The sequence below is a fragment of the Gorilla gorilla genome, chromosome 23 (genome assembly GCF_029281585.2).
Source record: "Gorilla gorilla gorilla isolate KB3781 chromosome 23, NHGRI_mGorGor1-v2.1_pri, whole genome shotgun sequence".
Taxonomy (NCBI): domain Eukaryota; kingdom Metazoa; phylum Chordata; class Mammalia; order Primates; family Hominidae; genus Gorilla; species Gorilla gorilla.
The window spans coordinates 3,947,700-3,967,900 of NC_086018.1; positions in this window are offsets into that span (position 1 = coordinate 3,947,700).

Consider the following 20,201-nt stretch of genomic DNA (forward strand, 5'->3'; position numbering starts at 1 on the left):
TTTCCGTTGAGTTCCGTTCCATTCCACTCAGGTTGATTCAATTCCATTCAATTACACTCCATTACTTTACGGTCCGTTCCGCTACGTTCTGCGTCGTTCTGCTCAGGATGACTCAATTCCATTGTATTCCATTGAATTCCATTGAATTCCATTCCATTCCATTCCATTCCATTCCATTCCATTCCGTTACATTCCATTCCGTTCTACTCGGGTTGATTTCATTCCATTCCATTCCATTCCATTCCATTCCATTCCATTCCATTCCATTCCATTCCATTCCACTCGGGTTGATTCAATTCCATTCTATTGCATTCCATTCCGTTCCTTTCCGTACCATTCCGTTCCGTTCGGTTCCGTTCCGTTCTACTCAGGTTGATTCAATTCAATTCCTTTCCATTCCATTCCATTCCATTCCATTCCATTCCATTCCATTCCACTGTACTCGGGTTGATTCCATTCCATTCCATTCCATTCCATTCCATTCCACTCCAGTCCATTCCTTTCTACTCGGGTTGATTCCATTCCATTCCATTCCATTCCATTCCATTCCATTCCATTCCATTCCATTCCAATCCATTCCATTCTACTCGGATTGATTCCATTCCATTCCATTCCATTCCATTCCATTCCATTCCATTCCATTCCATTCCATTCCCTTCCGTTGTACTCGAGTTGAATCCATTCCATTCCATTCCACTCCATTCCACTCCATTCTACTTGGGTTGATTCCACTCCATTCCATTCCATTCCATTCCATTTCATTCCATTCCATTCCATTCCATTCCATTTCATTCCATTCCATTCCATTCCATTCCATTCCATTCTATTCCATTCCATTCCATTCCACTCCCATCCGTTCCATTCTATTCGGGTTGATTCCATTCCATTCCTTTCCATTCCGTTCCTTTCCGTTCCGTTCCGTTCCGTTCCTTTCTGTTCCATTCTGTTCCATTCTACTCGGGTTGATTCAATTCCACTCTATTCCATTCAATTCCATTCCATTCTACTCGGGTTGATTCAATTCCATTCTACTCCGTTCCATTCCATTCCATTCTGTTCTGCTATGTTCCGCGTCGATCTACCTGAGCTGATTCAATTCCATTCTATTCCATTCCATTGGATTCCATTCCATTCCATTCCATTCCATTCCATTCCATTCATTTCCATTCCATTCCGTTACATTCCATTCCATTCTACTCTGGTTGATTCCATTCCGTTCCGTTCCGTTCCATTCCATCCCGTCCCGATCCATCCCGTACCGTTCGGTACCATCCCGTACGGTCCCGTCCCGTTCCGTTCCACTCGGGTGGATTCCATTCCGTTATGTTCCGTTCTGTTCCGTTCCTTTCCGTTCCTTTCCATTCCGTTCCTTTCCGTTCAGTTCCGTTCCATTCCACTCAGGTTGATTCAATTCCATTCAATTACACTCCATTACTTTACGGTCCGTTCCGCTACGTTCTGCGTCGTTCTGCTCAGGATGACTCAATTCCATTGTATTCCATTGAATTCCATTGAATTCCATTCCATTCCATTCCATTCCATTCCATTCCATTCCATTCCGTTACATTCCATTCCGTTCTACTCGGGTTGATTTCATTCCATTCCATTCCATTCCATTCCATTCCATACCATTCCATTCCATTCCACTCGGGTTGATTCAATTCCATTCTATTGCATTCCATTCCGTTCCTTTCCGTACCATTCCGTTCCGTTCGGTTCCGTTCCGTTCTACTCAGGTTGATTCAATTCAATTCCTTTCCATTCCATTCCATTCCATTCCATTCCATTCCATTCCATTCCATTCCACTGTACTCGGGTTGATTCCATTCCATTCCATTCCGTTCCATTCCATTCCATTCCATTCCAGTCCATTCCTTTCTACTCGGGTTGATTCCATTCCATTCCATTCCATTCCATTCCATTCCATTCCATTCCATTCCATTCCATTCCATTCCATTCCATTCCATTCCTTTCCATTCCATTCCATTCCATTCCAATCCATTCCATTCTACTCGGATTGATTCCATTCCATTCCATTCCATTCCATTCCATTCCATTCCATTCCATTCCATTCCATTCCATTCCATTCCGTTCTACTCGTGTTGATTCCATTCCGTTCCGTTCAGTCCCGTCCCGACCCGTCCCGTCCCGACCCGTCCCGTCCCGATCCATCCCGTCCCGTCCCGTCCCATCCCGTTCCGTTCTACTCGGTTTGATTCCATTCCATTCCGTTCCATTCCATTCCGTTCCTTTCCGTTCCATTCCGTTCCGTTCCACTCGGGTTGATTCAATTCCATTCTATTACATTCCTTTACATTCCGTTGCATTCCACTACGTTCCAAGACGTTCTACTCCAGTTGATTCAATTCCATTCTATTCCATTGAATTCCATTCCAAGCCATTCCATTCCATTCCATTCCGTTCTACTTAGGTTGATTCCATTCCATTCCATTCCATTCCAGTCCATTCCATTCACCTCGGGATGATTCAATTCCATTCTCTTCCATTCCATTCCATTCCGTTCCATTCTGTTCCATTCTGTTCCGTTCTGCTCGGGCTGATTCAAATCAATTCCATTCCACTCCTTTCCATTCCATTCCATTCCATTCCATTCCATTGTACTCGGGTTGATTCCATTCCATTCTACTCCATTCCACTCCGTTCCATTGCATTCCATTCCATTCCATTCCATTCCATTCCATTCCATTCCATTCCATTCCATTCCAATCCAATCCATTCCATTCTACTCGGGTTGATTCCATTCCATTCCATTCCATTCCATTCCATTCCATTCCATTCCATTCCATTCCATTCCATTCCGTTCCATTCCATTCCATTCCATTCCGTTCTATTCCATTCCATTCCGTTCCATTCCATTCCATTCCATTCCATTCCATTCCATTCCATTCCATTCCATTCCGTTGTACTCGGCTTGATTCCATTCCATTCCATTCCATTCCTTTCCATTCCATTCCATTCCATTCCAATCCATTCCATTCTACTCGGATTGATTCCATTCCATTCCATTCCATTCCATTCCATTCCATTCCATTCCATTCCATTCCATTCCGTTCTACTCGTGTTGATTCCATTCCGTTCCGTTCAGTCCCGTCCCGACCCGTCCCGTCCCGACCCGTCCCATCCCGATCCGTCCCGTCCCGTCCCGTCCCGTCCTGTTCCGTTCTACTCGGGTTGATTCCATTCCATTCCGTTCCGTTCCATTCCGTTCCTTTCCGTTCCATTCCGTTCCGTTCCACTCGGGTTGATTCAATTCCATTCTATTACATTCCTTTACATTCCGTTCCATTCCACTACGTTCCACGTCGTTCTACTCCAGTTGATTCAATTCCATTATATTCCATTGAATTCCATTCCAAGCCATTCCATTCCATTCCATTCCGTTCTACTTAGGTTGACTCCATTCCATTCCATTCCATTCCAGTCCATTCCATTCACCTCGGGATGATTCAATTCCATTCTCTTCCATTCCATTTCATTCTGTTCCATTCCGTTCCATTCCGTTCCGTTCTGCTCGGGCTGATTCAAATCAATTCCATTCCACTCCTTTCCATTCCATTCCATTCCATTCCATTCCATTGTACTCGGGTTGATTCCATTCCATTCTACTCCATTCCACTCCATTCCATTGCATTCCATTCCATTCCGTTCCATTTCAATCCATTCCATTCTACTCGGGTTGATTCCATTCCATTCCATTCCATTCCATTCCATTCCATTCCGTTCTATTCCATTCCATTCCATTCCATTCCATTCCATTCCCTTCCGTTGAACTCGAGTTGAATCCATTCCATTCCATTCCATTCCACTCCATTCCATTCCATTCTACTTGGGTTGATTCAACTCCATTCCATTCCATTCCATTCCATTCCATTCCATTCCATTCCATTCCATTCCATTCCATTCCATTCCATTCCATTCCATTCTATTCCATTCCATTCCATTCCACTCCCATCCGTTCCATTCTATTCGGGTTGATTCTGTTCCATTCCTTTCCATTCCGTTCCTTTCCGTTCCGTTCCGTTCCGTTCCTTTCTGTTCCATTCTGTTCCATTCTACACGGGTTGATTCAATTCCATTCTATTCCATTCAATTCCATTCCATTCTACTCGGGTTGATTCAATTCCATTCTACTCCGTTCCATTCCATTCCATTCTGTTCTGCTATGTTCCGCGTCGATCTACCTGAGCTGATTCAATTCCATTCTATTCCATTCCATTGGATTCCATTCCATTCCATTCCATTCCATTCCATTCCATTCCATTCCATTCGTTTCCATTCCATTCCGTTACATTCCATTCCGTTCTACTCTGGTTGATTCCATTCCGTTCTCTTCCGTTCCATTCCATCCCGTCCCGATCCATCCCGTACCGTTCGGTACCATCCCGTACAGTCCCGTCCCGTTCCGTTCCACTCGGGTGGAATCCATTCCGTTACGTTCCGTTCTGTTCCGTTCCTTTCCGTTCCTTTCCATTCCGTTCCTTTCTGTTCAGTTCCGTTCCATTCCACTCAGGTTGATTCAATTCCATTCAATTACACTCCATTACTTTATGGTCCGTTCCGCTACGTTCTGCGTCGTTCTGCTCGGGATGACTCAATTCCATTGTATTCCATTGAATTCCATTGAATTCCATTCCATTCCATTCCATTCCATTCCATTCCATTCCATTCCGTTACATTCCATTCCGTTCTACTCGGGTTGATTTCATTCCATTTCATTCCAATCCATTCCATTCCATTCCAATCCATTCCATTCCATTCCATTCCGTGCCAATCTGCTCGGGTTGATTCAATTCCATTCTATTCAATTCCATTCCGTTCCGTTACGTTCCATTTCGCTCCGATCCGTTCCGTTCCGTTCTACTCGGGTTGATTCTATTAAATTCTATTCCATTCCATTCCATTCCATTCCATTCCATTCCATTCCATTTTACTCGGGTTGATTCCATTCCATTCCATTCCATTCCATTCCAGTCCATTCGAGTCCACTGCTGTCCATTCTCCTCGGGTTCATTCCATTCCTTTCCATTCCATTCCAATCCATTCCAATCCATTCCATTCTACTCAGGTTGATTCCATTCCATTCCATTCCTTTGAATTCCATTCCATTCCATTCCACTCGGGTTGATTAAATTCCATTCAATTGCATTCCATTCCATTCCGTTCCATTCTGTTCCGTTAAATTCCATTCCATTCTACTCGGGTTGATTCAACTCAATTCTATTCCATTCCCTTCCATTCCATTCCATTCCATTCCATTCCATTCCATTCCATTCCATTCCATTCCATTCCATTCCATTCCATTCCATTGTACTCGGGTTGATTCCATTCCATTCCATTCCATTCCATTCCATTCCATTCCATTCCATTCCATTCCATTATTCCATTCCAGTCCATTCCACTCCATTCTACTCGGGTTGATTCCTTTCCATTCCATTCCATTCGATTCTATTCCATTCCATTCCATTCCATTGCATTCCAATCCATTCCATTCTACTCGGGTTGATTCCACTCCATTCCATTCCATTCCATTCCATTCCATTCCATTCCATACCACTCCATTCCATTCCATTCCAATCCATTCCATTCTACTCGGGTTGATTCCATTCTGTTCCGTTCCGTCCCGTCCTGTCCCGTCGCATCCCGTCCCATCCCGTCCCGTTCCGTTCTACTCGGGTTGATTTCATTCCATTCCATTCCGTTACCTTCCTTTCCGTTCCGTTCCGATCCGTTCCGTTCCGTTCCATTCTGTTCCGTTCTGTTCCGTTCTACTCGAGTTGATTCCATTCCATTCCATTCCATTCCATTCCATTCCATTCCATTCCATTCCATTCCATTCAACTCGGGTTGATTCTATTCCATTCCATTCCATTCCATTCCATTCCATTCCATTCCATTCCATTCCATTCCATTCCGTTCCAATCTAGTCGGGTTGATTCTATTCCATTCTATTCAATTCCATTCCGTTCCTTTATGTTCCATTTCGCTCCAATCCGTTCCGTTCCGTTCTACTAGGGTTGATTCTATTAAATTCTATACCATTCCATTCCATTCCATTCCATTCCATTCCATTCGATTCGATTCCATTCCATTCCATTCCATTTTACTCGGGTTGATTCCATTCCATTCCATTCCATTCCAATCCATTCCAATCCATTCCATTCTACTCGGGTTGATTCCATTCCATTCCATTCCATTCAATTCCATTCCATTCCATTCCACTAGGGTTGATTCAATTCCTTTCAATTGCATTCCATTCCGTTCCGTTCCATTCCGTTCCGTTAAATTCCATTCCATTCTACTCGGGTTGATTCATCTCAATTCTATTCCATTCCATTCCATTCCATTCCATTCCATTCCATTCCATTCCATTCCATTCTACTCAGGTTGATTCCATTCCATTCCATTCCATTCCATTCCATTCCATTCCATTATTCCATTCCAGTCCATTACACTCCATTCTACTCGGGATGACTCCTTTCCATTCCATTCGATTCTATTCCATTCCATTCCATTGCATTCCAATCCATTCCATTCTACTCGGGTTGATTCCATTCCATTCCACTCCATTCCATGCCATTCCATTGCATTCCATTCCATTCCATTCCATTCCATTCCATTCCATTCCATTCCATTCCATTCCGTTCCAATCTACTCGGGTTGATTCAATTCCATTCTATTCAATTCCATTCCATTCCGTCACGTTCCATTTTGCTCCGATCCGTTCCGTTCCGTTCTACTCGGGTTGATTCTATTAAATTCTATTCCTTTCCATTCCATTCCATTCCATTCCATTCCATTCAATTCCATTCCATTCCGTCCTACTCCTGTTGATTCCATTCCGTTTCGTTTCTTTCCGTTCCGTCCTGTCCCGACCCATCCCGTCCCGTCCCGTCCCGTCCCGTCCCATTCCGCTCTACTCGGATTGATTCCATTCCATTCTCTTCCGGTCCGTTCCGTTCCGTTCCTTTCCGTTCCGTTCCTTGCCGTTCCGTTCCACTCGGGATGATTCAATTCCATTCTATTTCATTCCATTACATTCCGTTCCGTTCCAGTATGTTCTGCGTTGCTCTACTCGGGTTGATTCAATTCCACTCTATTCCATTGAATTCCATTCCATTCCATTCCATTCCTTTCCCTTCCATTCCATTCCATTCCATTACATTCCATTCTACATGGGTTGATTCCATTCCATTCCATTCCATTCCATTCCATTCCATTCCATTCCATTCCATTCCATTCCTTTCCACTCGGGTTGATTCAATTCCATTCTATTCCATTCCATTCCGTTCCTTTCCATTCCATTCCATTCCGTTCTTTTCCATTCTACTCGGGTTGATTCAATTCAATTCTATTCCATTCCATTCCATTCCATTCCATTCCATTCCATTCCATTCCATGCCATTCCATTCCATTGTAGTTGGGTTGATTCCATTCCATTCCATTCCATTCCATTCCATTCCATTCCATTCCATTCCATCCATTCCATTCCATTCAATGCCACTCCATTCCATTCAATTCCATTCCATTCCATTCCGTTCCAATCCATTCCATTCTACTCGGGTTGATTCCATTCCATTCCATTCCATTCCATTCCATTCCACTCGGGTTGATTCCATTCTGTTCCGTTCCGTCCCATCCTGTTCCGTTCTGCACGGGTTGATTCCATTCCGTTCTGTTCCGTTCCGTTCCGTTCTGTTCCATTCCGTTCCGTTCTACTCGGGTTGATTCAATTCCATTCTATTCCATTGCATTCCATTCCATTCCGTTCCGTTCCGCTATGTTCCGCGTCGATCTACTCGGGTTGATTCAATTCCATTCTATTCCATTCCATTCCATTCCATTCCATTCCATTCCATTCCTTTGCATTCCATTCCATCCCATCCCATTCCATTCCATTCCATTCCATTCCGTTCTACTCGGGTTGATTCCATTCCGTTCCGTTCCGTTCTGTTCCGTCCCATCCCGACCCATTACGTCCCGTACCATCCCGTCCTGTCCCCTTCCGTTCTACTCGGATTGATTCCATTCCGTTCTGATCTGTTCCGTTCCGTTCCGTTCCTTTCCATTCCGTTCCCTTCTGTTCCAATCCATTCCGTTCCACTCGGGTTGATTCAATTCCATTCTACTACTTTCCTTTACATTCCATTCCGTTCCACTACTTTCTGTGTCGTTCTACTCGGGTTGATTCAATTCCATTCTATTCCATTGAATTGGAATCCATTCCATTCCATTCCATTAATTTCTACTCTTGTTGATTCCATTCCATTCCATTCCATTCCATTCCATTCCATTCCATTCCATTCCATTCCATTCCATTCCATTCCATTCCATTCCATTCCACTCGGGTTGATTCAATTCCATTCTATTCCATTCCATTCCGTTCCTTTCCGTTCCATTCCGTTCCGTTCGGTTCCGTTCCGTTCTACTCAGGTTGATTCAATTCAATTCCTTTCCATTCCATTCCATTCCATTCCATTCCATTCCATTCCATTCCATTCCATTCCATTCCACTGTACTCGGTTTGATTCAATTCCATTCCATTCCATTCCATTCCATTCCATTCCATTCCATTCCATTCCATTCCATTCCATTCCACTGAATTCGGGTTGATTCCATTCCATTCCATTCCATTCCATTCCATTCCATTCCATTCCATTCCTTTCTACTAGGGTTGATTCCATTCCATTCCATTCCTTTCCATTCCATTCCACTCCATTCCATTCCATTCCATTCCATTCCATTCCATTCCATTCCATTCCATTCCATTCCATTCCATTCCTTTCCATTCCATTCCATTCCAATCCATTCCATTCTACTCGGATTGATTCCATTCCATTCCATTCCATTCCATTCCATTCCATTCCATTCCATTCCATTCCATTCCATTCCATTCCATTCCCTTCCGTTCTACTCGTGTTGATTCCATTCCGTTCCGTTCAGTCCCGTCCTGACCCGTCCCGTCCCGACCCGTCCCGTCCCGATCCGTCCCGTCACATCCCGTCCCGTCCCGTTCCGTTCTACTCGGGTTGATTCCATTCAATTCCGTTCTGTTCCGTTCTGTTCCCTTCCGTTCCATTCCGTTCCGTTCCTCTAGGTTTGATTCAATTCCATTCTATTACATTCCTTTACATTCTGTTCCATTCCACTACGTTCCACGTCGTTCTACTCCAGTTGATTCAATTCCATTCTATTCCATTGAATTCCATTCCAAGCCATTCCATTCCATTCCATTCCATTCCATTCCATTCCATTCCATTCCATTCCGTTCTACTTAGGTTGATTCCATTCCATTCCATTCCATTCCAGTCCATTCCATTCTCCTCGGGATGATTCAATTCCATTCTCTTCCATTCCATTCCATTCCGTTCCATTCCGTTCCATTCCGTTCTGTTCTGCTCGGACTGATTCAAATCAATTCCATTCCACTCCTTTCCATTCCATTCCATTCCATTCCATTCCATTCCATTCCATTCCATTGTACTCGGGTTGATTCCATTCCATTCTACTCCATTCCACTCCATTCCATTGCATTCCATTCCATTCCATTCCATTCCATTCCATTCCATTCCATTCCATTCCATTCCATTCCATTCCAATCCATTCCATTCTACTCGGGTTGATTCCATTCCATTCCATTCCATTCCATTCCATTCCATTCCATTCCATTCCATTCCATTCCATTCCGTTATATTCCATTCCATTCCATTCCATTCCATTCCATTCCATTCCATTCCATTCCATTCCATTCCATTCCATTCCATTCCCTTCCATTCCGTTGTACTTGGGTTGAATCCATTCCATTCCATTCTACTTGGGTTGATTCCACTCCATTCCATTCCATTCCATTCCATTCCATTCCATTCCATTCCATTCCACTCCCATCCGTTCCATTCTATTTGGGTTGATTCCATTCCATTCCTTTCCATTCCGTTCCTTTCCTTTCCGTTCTGTTCCGTTCCTTTCTGTTCCATTCTGTTCCATTCTACTCGGGTTGATTCAATTCCATTCTATTCCATTCAATTCCATTCCATTCTACTCGGGTTGATTCAATTCCATTCTATTCCGTTCCATTCCATTCCATTCTGTTCTGCTATGTTCCGCGTCGATCTCCCTGGGCTGATTCAATTCCATTCTATTCCATTCCATTGGATTCCATTCCATTCCATTCCATTCCTCTCCATTCCATTCCGTTACATTCCATTCCGTTCTACTCGGGTTGATTCCATTCCGTTCCATTCCGTTCCATTCCATCCCATCCCAATCCGTCCCGTACCATTCGGTACCGTCCCGTACGTTCCCGTCCCGTTCCGTTCCACTCGGGTTGATTCCATTCCGTTACGTTCCGTTCTGTTCCGTTCCTTTCCGTTCCGTTCCTTTCCGTTCAGTTCCGTTCCATTCCACTCAGGTTGATTCAATTCCATTCTATTACATTCCATTACATTCCGATCCGTTCCGCTACGTTCCGCATCATTCTACTCGGGTTGACTCAATTCCATTGTATTCCATTGAATTCCATTCCATTGAATTCCATTCCATTGAATTCCATTCCATTCCATTCCATTCCATTCCATTCCATTCCATTCCGTTACATTCCATTCCGTTCTACTCGGGTTGATTTCATTCCATTCCATTCCAATCCATTCCATTCCATTCCATTCCGTTCCAATCTACTCGGGTTGATTCAATTCCATTCTATTCAATTCCATTCCATTCTGTTACGTTCCATTTTGCTCCTATCCGTTCCGTTCCGTTCTACTCGGGTTGATTCTATTAAATTCTATTCCATTCCATTCCATTCCATTCCATTCCATTCCATTCCATTCCATTTTACTCGGGTTGATTCCATTCCATTCAATTCCATTCCATTCCAGTCCATTCGAGTCCATTCCAGTCCATTCTCCTCGGGTTCATTCCATTCCTTTCCATTCCATTCCAATCCATTCCAATCCATTCCATTCTACTCGGGTTGATTCCATTCCATTCCATTCCTTTGAATTCCATTCCATTCCATTCCACTCGGGTTGATTCAATTCCATTCAATTGCATTCCATTCCGTTCCGTTCCATTCCGTTCCGTTAAATTCCATTAAATTCTACTCGGGTTGATTCAACTCAATTCTATTCCATTCCCTTCCATTCCATTCCATTCCATTCCATTCCATTACATTATTCCATTCCAGTCCATTCCACTCCATTCTACTCCGGTTGATTCCGTTCCATTCCATTCCATTCAATTCTATTCCATTCCATTCCATTGCATTCCAATCCATTCCATTCTACTCGGGTTGATTCCACTCCATTCCATTCCATTTCATTCCATTCCATTCCATTCCATTCCATTCCAATCCATTCCATTCTACTCGGGTTGATTCCATTCTGTTCCGTTCCGTCCCGTGCTGTCCCGTCGCATCCCATCCCATCCCGTCCCGTTCCGTTCTACTCGGGTTGATTTCATTCCATTCCATTCCGTTCCCTTCCTTTCCGTTCCGTTCCGATCCGTTCCGTTCCATTCCATTCTGTTCCGTTCTGTTCCGTTCTACTCGAGTTGATTCCATTCTATTCCATTCCATTCCATTCCATTCCATTCCATTCCATTCCATTCCATTCCATTCAACTCGGGTTGATTGTATTCCATTCCATTCCATTCCATTCCATTCCATTCCATTCCATTCCATTCCATTCCATTCCGTTACAATCTACTCGGGTTGATTCAATTCCATTCTATTCAATTCCATTCCGTTCCTTTATGTTCCATTTCGCTCCGATCCGTTCCGTTCCGTTCTACTCGGGTTGATTCTATTAAATTCTATACCTTTCCATTCCATTCCTTTCCATTCCATTCCATTCCACTCCATTCCATTCCATTCCATTCCATTTAACTCGGGTTGATTCCATTCCATTCCATTCCATTCCAATCCATTCCAAACCATTCCGTTCTACTCGGGTTGATTCCATTCCATTCCATTCCATTCAATTCCATTCCACTAGGGTTGATTCAATTCCTTTCAATTGCATTCCATTCTGTTCCGTTCCATTCCGTTCCGTTAAATTCCATTCCATTCTACTCGGGTTGATTCAACTCAATTCTATTCCATTCCCTTCCATTCCATTCCATTCCATTCCATTCCATTCCATTCCGTTCCATCCCATTCCATTCCATTCCATTCCATTGTACTCAGGTTGATACCATTCCATTCCATTCCATTCCATTCCATTATTCCATTCCAGTCCATTCCACTGCATTCTACTCGGGATGACTCGTTTCCATTCCATTCGATTCCATTCCATTCCACTCCATTCCGTGCCATTCCATTCCATTCCATTCCATTCCATTCCATTCCATTCCATTCCGTTCCAATCTACTCGGGTTGATTCAATTCCATTCTATTCAATTCCATTCCATTCCGTCACGTTCCATTTTGCTACGATCCGTTCCGTTCCGTTCCGTTCTACTCGGGTTGATTCTATTAAATTCTATTCCTTTCCTTTCCATTCCATTCCATTCCATTCCGTTCCATTCCCTTCCATTCCATTCCATTCCATTCCATTCCATTTTACTCGGGTTGATTCCATTCCGTTCCATTCCATTCCATTCCATTCCATTCCATTCCAGTCCATTCCAGTCCATTCTCCTCGGGTTCATTCCATTCCACTCCATTCCTTTCCAATCCATTCCAATCCATTCCATTCTACTCGGGTTGATTCCATTCCATTCCATCCCATTCCATTCTATTCCATTCCATTCCATTCCGTTGTATTCCATTCCATGCAATTCCAGTCCGTTCCATTCCATTCCTTTCTACTCGGGTTGATTCCATTCCATTCCATTCCATTTTATTCCATTCCATTCCATTCCATTCCGTTCCATTCCATTCCATTCCATTCCATTCCAATCCATTCCATTCTACTTGGGTTGATTCCATTCCGTTCCGTTCCGTTCCGTTCCATTCCATTCCATTCCATTCCATTCCATTCCATTCCATTCCATTCCAATCCATTCCATTCCATTCCATTCTACTCCAGTTGATTCCATTCCATTCCATTCCATTCCATTCCATTCCATTCCATTCCATTCCATTGCATTCCATTCCATTCCATTCCATTCCATTCCATTCTTTATTCCATTCCATTCCATTCCATTCCACTCGGGTTGATTCCATTCTGTTCCGTTCCATTCCGTCCTGTCCCGTCCCATCCCGTCTCATTCCGTTCTACGCGGGTTGATTCCATTCCATTCCTTTCCATTCCATTCCATTCCATTCTACTCGGGTTGATTCCATTCCATTCCATTCCATTAATCCATTCCATTCCATTCCATTCTACTCGGGTTGATTCCATTCTGTTTCGTTCCGTCGTGTCCCGTCCCGTTCCGTTCTACTCGGGTTGATTCTATTCCATTCCCTTCCTTTCCGTTCCGTTCCGTTCCATTCCATTCCGTTCTTTTCCATTCCTTTCCGTTCTACTGTGGTTGATTCAATTCAATTCCATTCCATTCCATTCCATTCCATTCCATTCCATTCCATTCCATTCCTTTCTACTCTTGTTGATTCCATTCCATTCCATTCTATTCCATTCTACTTGTGTAGATTCCATTCCATTCCATTCCATTCCATTCCTTTCTACTCTTGTTGATTCCATTCCATTCCATTCTATTCCATTCTACTTGTGTAGATTCCATTCCATTCCATTCCATTCCATTCCATTCCATTCCATTCCATTCCATTCCATTCCTTTCTACTCTTGTTGATTCCATTCCATTCCATTCTATTCCATTCTACTTGTGTAGATTCCATTCCATTCCATTCCATTCCATTCCATTCCATTCCATTCCATTCCATTCCATTCCATTCCGTTCTACTTGGGTAGATTCCATTCCATTCCATTCCATTCCATTCCGTTCTACTTGTGTAGATTCCATTCCATTCCATTCCATTCTATTCCATTCCATTCCATTCCATTCCATTCCACTCCATTCTGCTCGGGTAGATTTCATTATATTCCATTCCATTCCATTCCATTCCATTCCATGCCATTCCATTCCATTCCATTCCATTCCATGCCATTCCATTCCATTCCATGTCATTCCATTCTACTCGGGTTGATTCCATTCCATTCCATTCCATTCCATTCCATTATTCCATTCCATTCCATTCCATTCCATTCTACTCGGGTTGATTCCATTCTGTTCCGTTCCGTCCCGTCCCGTCCCGTCCCATCCCGTCCCATCCAGTCCTGTCCCGTTCCGTTCTACTGTAGTTGATTCCATTCCATTCTGTTCCTTTCCTTTCCATTCCGTTCTGTTCCATTCCCTTCTGTTCCATTCCGTTCCGTTCTACTCGAGTTGATTCAATTCCATTCTGTTCCGTTCTATTCCATTCCGTTCCGTTTCGCTATGTTCCGCGTTGATCTACTCGGGTTGATTCAATTCCATTCTCTTCCATTCCAATTCATTCCATTCCATTCCATTCCATTCCATTCGGTTCTACACGGGTTGATTCCATTCCATTCCGTTCTGTTCCATCCCATCCCGTCCGGACCCGTCCCGTCCTGTACCTTCCCGACCCGTCCTGTCCCGTCCCATTCCGTTGTACTCGTTTTGATTCCATTCCATTCCATTCCATTCCATTCCATTCCATTCCATTCTACTCGGGTTGATTCAATTCCATTCTATTCCATTCCATTCGGTTCCGTTCCATTCCGTTCCGTTCCATTCCTTTCCGTTCTGTTCTACTCGGGTTGATTCAATTCACTTCTATTCCATCCCATTCCCTTCCATTCTATTCCTTTCCATTCCATTGTACGCGGGTTGATTCCATTCCATTCCATTCCATTCCATTCCATTCCATTCCATTCCATTCCATTCCATTCCATTCCATTCCATTGCAGTCCATTCCATTCCATTCTACTCGGGTTGATTCCATTGCATTCCAGTCCATTCCATTCCATTCCATTCCATTCCATTCTACTCGGGTTGATTCCATTCAGTTCCATTCCATCCCGTCCCGTCCCGTCCCATCCCATCCCTTTCCGCTCTACTCAGGTTGATTCCATTCCATTCCGTTCCATTCCATTCCATTCCGTTCCATTCCGTTCTGTTATATTCCTTTCTGTTCTATGCATTTTGATTCAATTCCATTCGATTCCATTCCATTCCATTCCGTTCCGTTCCGCTCTGTTCCGCGTCGATCCACTCGGGTTGATTCTATTCCATTCCATTCCATTCCATTCCATTCCATTCCATTCCATTCCATTCCATTCCATTCCTTTACATTCCATTCCATTCCATTCCATTCCATTCCATTCCGTTCTACTCGGGTTGATTGCATTCCGTTCCGTTCCGTTCCATTCCGTTCCATTCCGTTCCATTCTCTTCCGTTCCGTTCTGTTCCTCTCGGGTTGATTAAATTCCATTCTATTACATTCCATTACATTCCTTTCCGTTCCACTACGTTCCGCCTCGTTCTGCTCGGGTTGATTCCATTCCATTCTATTCCATTGAATTCCATTCCATTCCATTCTACTCGGGTTGATTCCATTCCATTCCATTCCATTTCATTCCATTCCATTCCTTTCCATTCCATTCCTTTCCACTCGGTTTGATTCAATTCCATTCTATTCCATTCCATTCCGTTCCGTTCTGTTCCTTTCCGTTCTGTTCCGTTCCGTTCCACTCGGGTTGATTCAATTCCATTCTATTACTTACCATTACATTCCGTTCCGTTCCGCTACGTTTCGCGTCGTTCTACTCGGGTTGATTCAATTCCATTCTATTCCATTGAATTCCATTCCATTCCATTCCTTTCCATTCCACTCCATTCCATTCTACTCGGGTTCATTCCATTCCATTCCATTCCATTCCATTCCATTCCATTCCATTCCACTCGGGTTGATTCAATTCCATTCTATTCTATTCCATTCCATTCCGTTCCGTTCTATTCCGTTCCATTCCGTTCCGTTCCGTTTTACTCGGGTTGATTCAATTCAATTCTATTCCATTGCATTCCATTCCATTCCATTCCATTCCATTCCATTGTACTTGGGTTGATTCCACTCTATTCCATTCCATTCCATTCCATTCCATTCCATTCCATTCCATTAAATTCCATTCCATTCCATTCCATTCCATTCTGCTCGTGTTGATTCCATTCCATTCCATTCCATTCCATTCCATTCCATTCCATTCCATTCCATTCCATTCCATTCCATTCCATTCCATTCAATTCCACTCCCTTCCACTCCATTCCATTCCATTCCATTCCATTCCATTCCATTCCAATCCCTTCCATTCTACTCGGGTTGATTCCTTTCCATTCCATTCCATTCCACTCGGTTTGATTCCATTCTGTTCCGTTCCATTCCGTCCTGTCCCGTCCCATCCCGTCTCATTCCGTTCTACGCGGGTTGATTCCATTCCATTCCATTCCATTCCATTCCGCTCCGTTCCGTTCCGTTCCGTTCTACACGGGTTGATTCCATTAAATTCTATTCCGTTCCATTCCATTCCATTCCATTCCATTCCATTCCATTCCATTCCATTCCATTCCATTCCATTCCAATTTACTCGGGTTGATTCCATTCCGTTCCATTTCGTTCCATTCCATTCCATTCCATTCCATTCCAGTCCATTCCAGTCCGTTCTCCTCGGGTTCATTCCATTCCGTTCCATTCCATTCCATTCCATTCCATTCCATTCCAGTCCATTCCATTCCACTCGTGTTGATTCAATTCCATTCAATTGCATTCCATTCCGTTCCGTTCCATTCCGTTCCGTTAAATTCCATTCCATTCTACTCGGGTTGATTCAACTCAATTCTATTCCATTCCATTCCATTCCATTCCATTCCATTCCATTCCATTCCATTATTCCATTCCAGTCCATTCCACTCCATTCTACTCGGGTTTATTCCTTTCCATTCCATTCCATTCGACTCAATTCCATTCCATTCCATTACATTCCATTGCATTCCAATCCATTCCATTCTAATCGGGTTGATTCCATTCCATTCCATTCCATTCCATTCCATTCCATTCCATTCCATTCCATTCCATTCCAATCCATTCCATTCTACTCGGGTGGATTCCATTCTGTTCCGTTCCGTCCCGTCGTGTCCCGTCCGGTCCCGTCCCATCCCGTCCCGTTCCGTTCTACTCGGGTTGATTCCATTCCATTCCATTCCATTCCATTCAATTCCATTCCATTCCATTACACTCGGGTTGATTCCATTCTGTTCCGTTCCGTCCCGTCCCGTTCCGTTCTACACGGGTTGATTCCATTCCATTCCGTTCCGTTCCATTCCGTTCCGTTTCGTTCCATTCCATTCCATTCCATTCCATTCCAATCCATTCCATTCTACTTGGGTTGATTCCTTTCCATTCCATTCCATTCCATTCCATTCCATTCCATTCCATTCCATTCCATTCCATTCCATTCCATTCTACTCGGGTTGATTCCATTATATTCCATTCCATTCCATTCCATTCCATTCCATTCCATTCCATTCCATTATTGCATTCCATTCCATTCCATTCTACTCGGGTTGATTCTTTTGTGTTCCGTTCCGCCCCGTCCCGTCCCATCCCGTCCCGTCCTACCCTTTCCCGTCCAGTTCCGTTCTACTCAGGTTGATTCCATTCCTCTCCGTTCCTTTCCATTGCATTCCATTCCATTCCATTCCATTCCGTTCTGTTCCATTCCGTTCCATTCTACTCGGGTTGACTTAATTCCCTTCTGTTCCATTGCATTCCATTCCGTTCTTTTTCGCTATGTTCCGCGTCGATCTATTCGGGTTGTTTCTATTCCATTCCATTCCATTTCATTCCATTCCGTTCCATTCCATTCCATTCCATTCCATTCCATTCCATTCCATTCCATTCCATTCCGTTCTACTCGGGTTAATTCCATGCCGTTCCGTTCAGTTCCGTTCAGTTCCTTCCAGTCCCGTCCTGACCCGTCCCGTCCCGTCCCACCCCAACCAGTCCCGTCCCGTTCCATTCTGTTCTACTCTGGTTGGTTCAATTCCGTTCCGTTCCGTTCTGTTCCGTTCCTTTCCGTTCCGTGCCTTTCCGTTCTGTTCCGTTCCGATCCCCTCGGGTGGATTCAATTCCATTCTATTACATTCCATTACATTCCGTTCCGTTCTGCTACGTTCTGCGTTGTACTACTCGGGTTGATTCAATTCCGTTCTGTTCCAATGAATTCCATTCCATTCCATTCCATTCCATTGCATTCCGTTCTACTCCTGTTGATTCCATTCCGTTCCGTTTCTTTCCGTTCCGTCCCGTCCCGACCCGTCCCTTCCCGTCCCGTCCCGTCCTGTCCCGTTCCGTTCTACTCGGTTTGATTCCATTCCGTTCTGTTCTGTTCCATTCCGTTCCGTTCCGTTCCTTTCCGTTCCCTTCCGTGCTGTTCCGTTCCACTTGGGTTAATTCAATTCCATTCTATTACATTCCATTACATTCCGTTCCATCCCAGTACGTTCTGCGTTGTTCTACTCGGGTTGATTCAATTCCATTCTATTCCATTGAATTCCATTCCGTTACATTCCGTTCCATCCCAGTACGTTCTGCGTTGTTCTACTCGGGTTGATTCAATTCCATTCTATTCCATTGAATTCCATTCCATTCCATTCCATTCCTTTCCATTCCATTCCATTCCATTCCATTCCATTCCATTCCATTCCATTCCATTCCATTCCATTCCATTCCATTCCGTTCTACATGGTTTGATTCCATTCCATTCAATTCCATTCCATTCTATTCCATTCCATTCCATTCCATTCCATTCCATTCCATTCCATTCTTTTCCATTCCATTCCTTGCCACTCAGTTTGATTCAATTCCATTCTATTCCATTCCATTCCGTTCCGTTCCATTCCTTTCCGTTCCGTTCTGTTCCGTTCTACTCGGGTTGATTCAATTCAATTGTATTCCATTCCTTTCCATTCCATTCCATTCCATTAAATTGTACTCCGGCTGATTCCATTCCACTCCATTCCATTCCATTCCATTCCATTCCATTCCATTCCATTCCATTCCATTCCAGTCCATTCCATTCCATTCTACTTGCATTGATTCCATTCCATTCCATTCCATTCCATTCCATTCCATTCCATTCCATTCCGTTCCATCTCATGCCATTCCATTCCATTCCATTCCATTCCATTACATTCCACTCTACTTGCACTGATTCCATTCCATTCCATTCCATTCCATTCCATTCCAATCCAATCCATTCCATTCCATTCTACTCGGGTTGATTCCATTCCATTCCATTCCATTCCATTCCATTCCATTCCATTCCATTCCATTCCATTCCATTCCATTCCGTTCTACTCGTGTTGATTCCATTCCGTTCCGTTCCGTCCCGTCCCATCCCGTCCCGTCCCGACCTGTCCTGTCCCGTCCCATCCCGTCCCGTTCAGTTCTACTCGGGTTGATTCCATTCCGTTCCGTTCCGTTCCGTTCCGTTCCTTTCCGTTCTGTTCCGTTCCATTCCACTCGGGTTGATTCAATTCCATTGTATTACATTCCATTATATTCCGTTCCGTTCCGCTACGTTTCACGTCGTTCTACTCGCGTTGATTCAATTCCATTCTATTCCATTGAATTCCATTCCATTCCATTCCTTTCCATTCCACTCCATTCCATTCTACTCGGGTTGATTCCATTCCATTCCATTCCATTCCATTCCATTCCATTCCATTCCATTCCATTCCATTCCTTTCCATTCCATTCCATTCCATTCCATTCCATTCCATTCCATTCCATTCCATTCCATTCCACTCCATTCTACTCGGGTTGATTCAATTCCATTCTATTCCATTCCATTCCGTTCCGTTCTATTCCGTTCCATTCCGTTCCATTCCGTTTTACTCGGGTTGATTCAATTCAATTCTATTCCATTCCAATCCATTCCATTCCATTCCATTCCATTCCATTCCATTCCTTTCCCTTCCATTCCATTCCATTCCATTCCATTCCACTCCTTTCTACATGGGTTGATTGCATTCCATTCCATTCCATTCCATTCCTTTCCTCTCGGGTTGATTCAGTTCCATTCTATTCCATTCCATTCCATTCCGTTCCATTCTGTTCCGTTCCGTTCTTTTCCGTTCTACTCGGGTTGATTCAATTCCATTCCATTCCATTCCATTCCATTCCATTCCATTCCATTCCATTCCG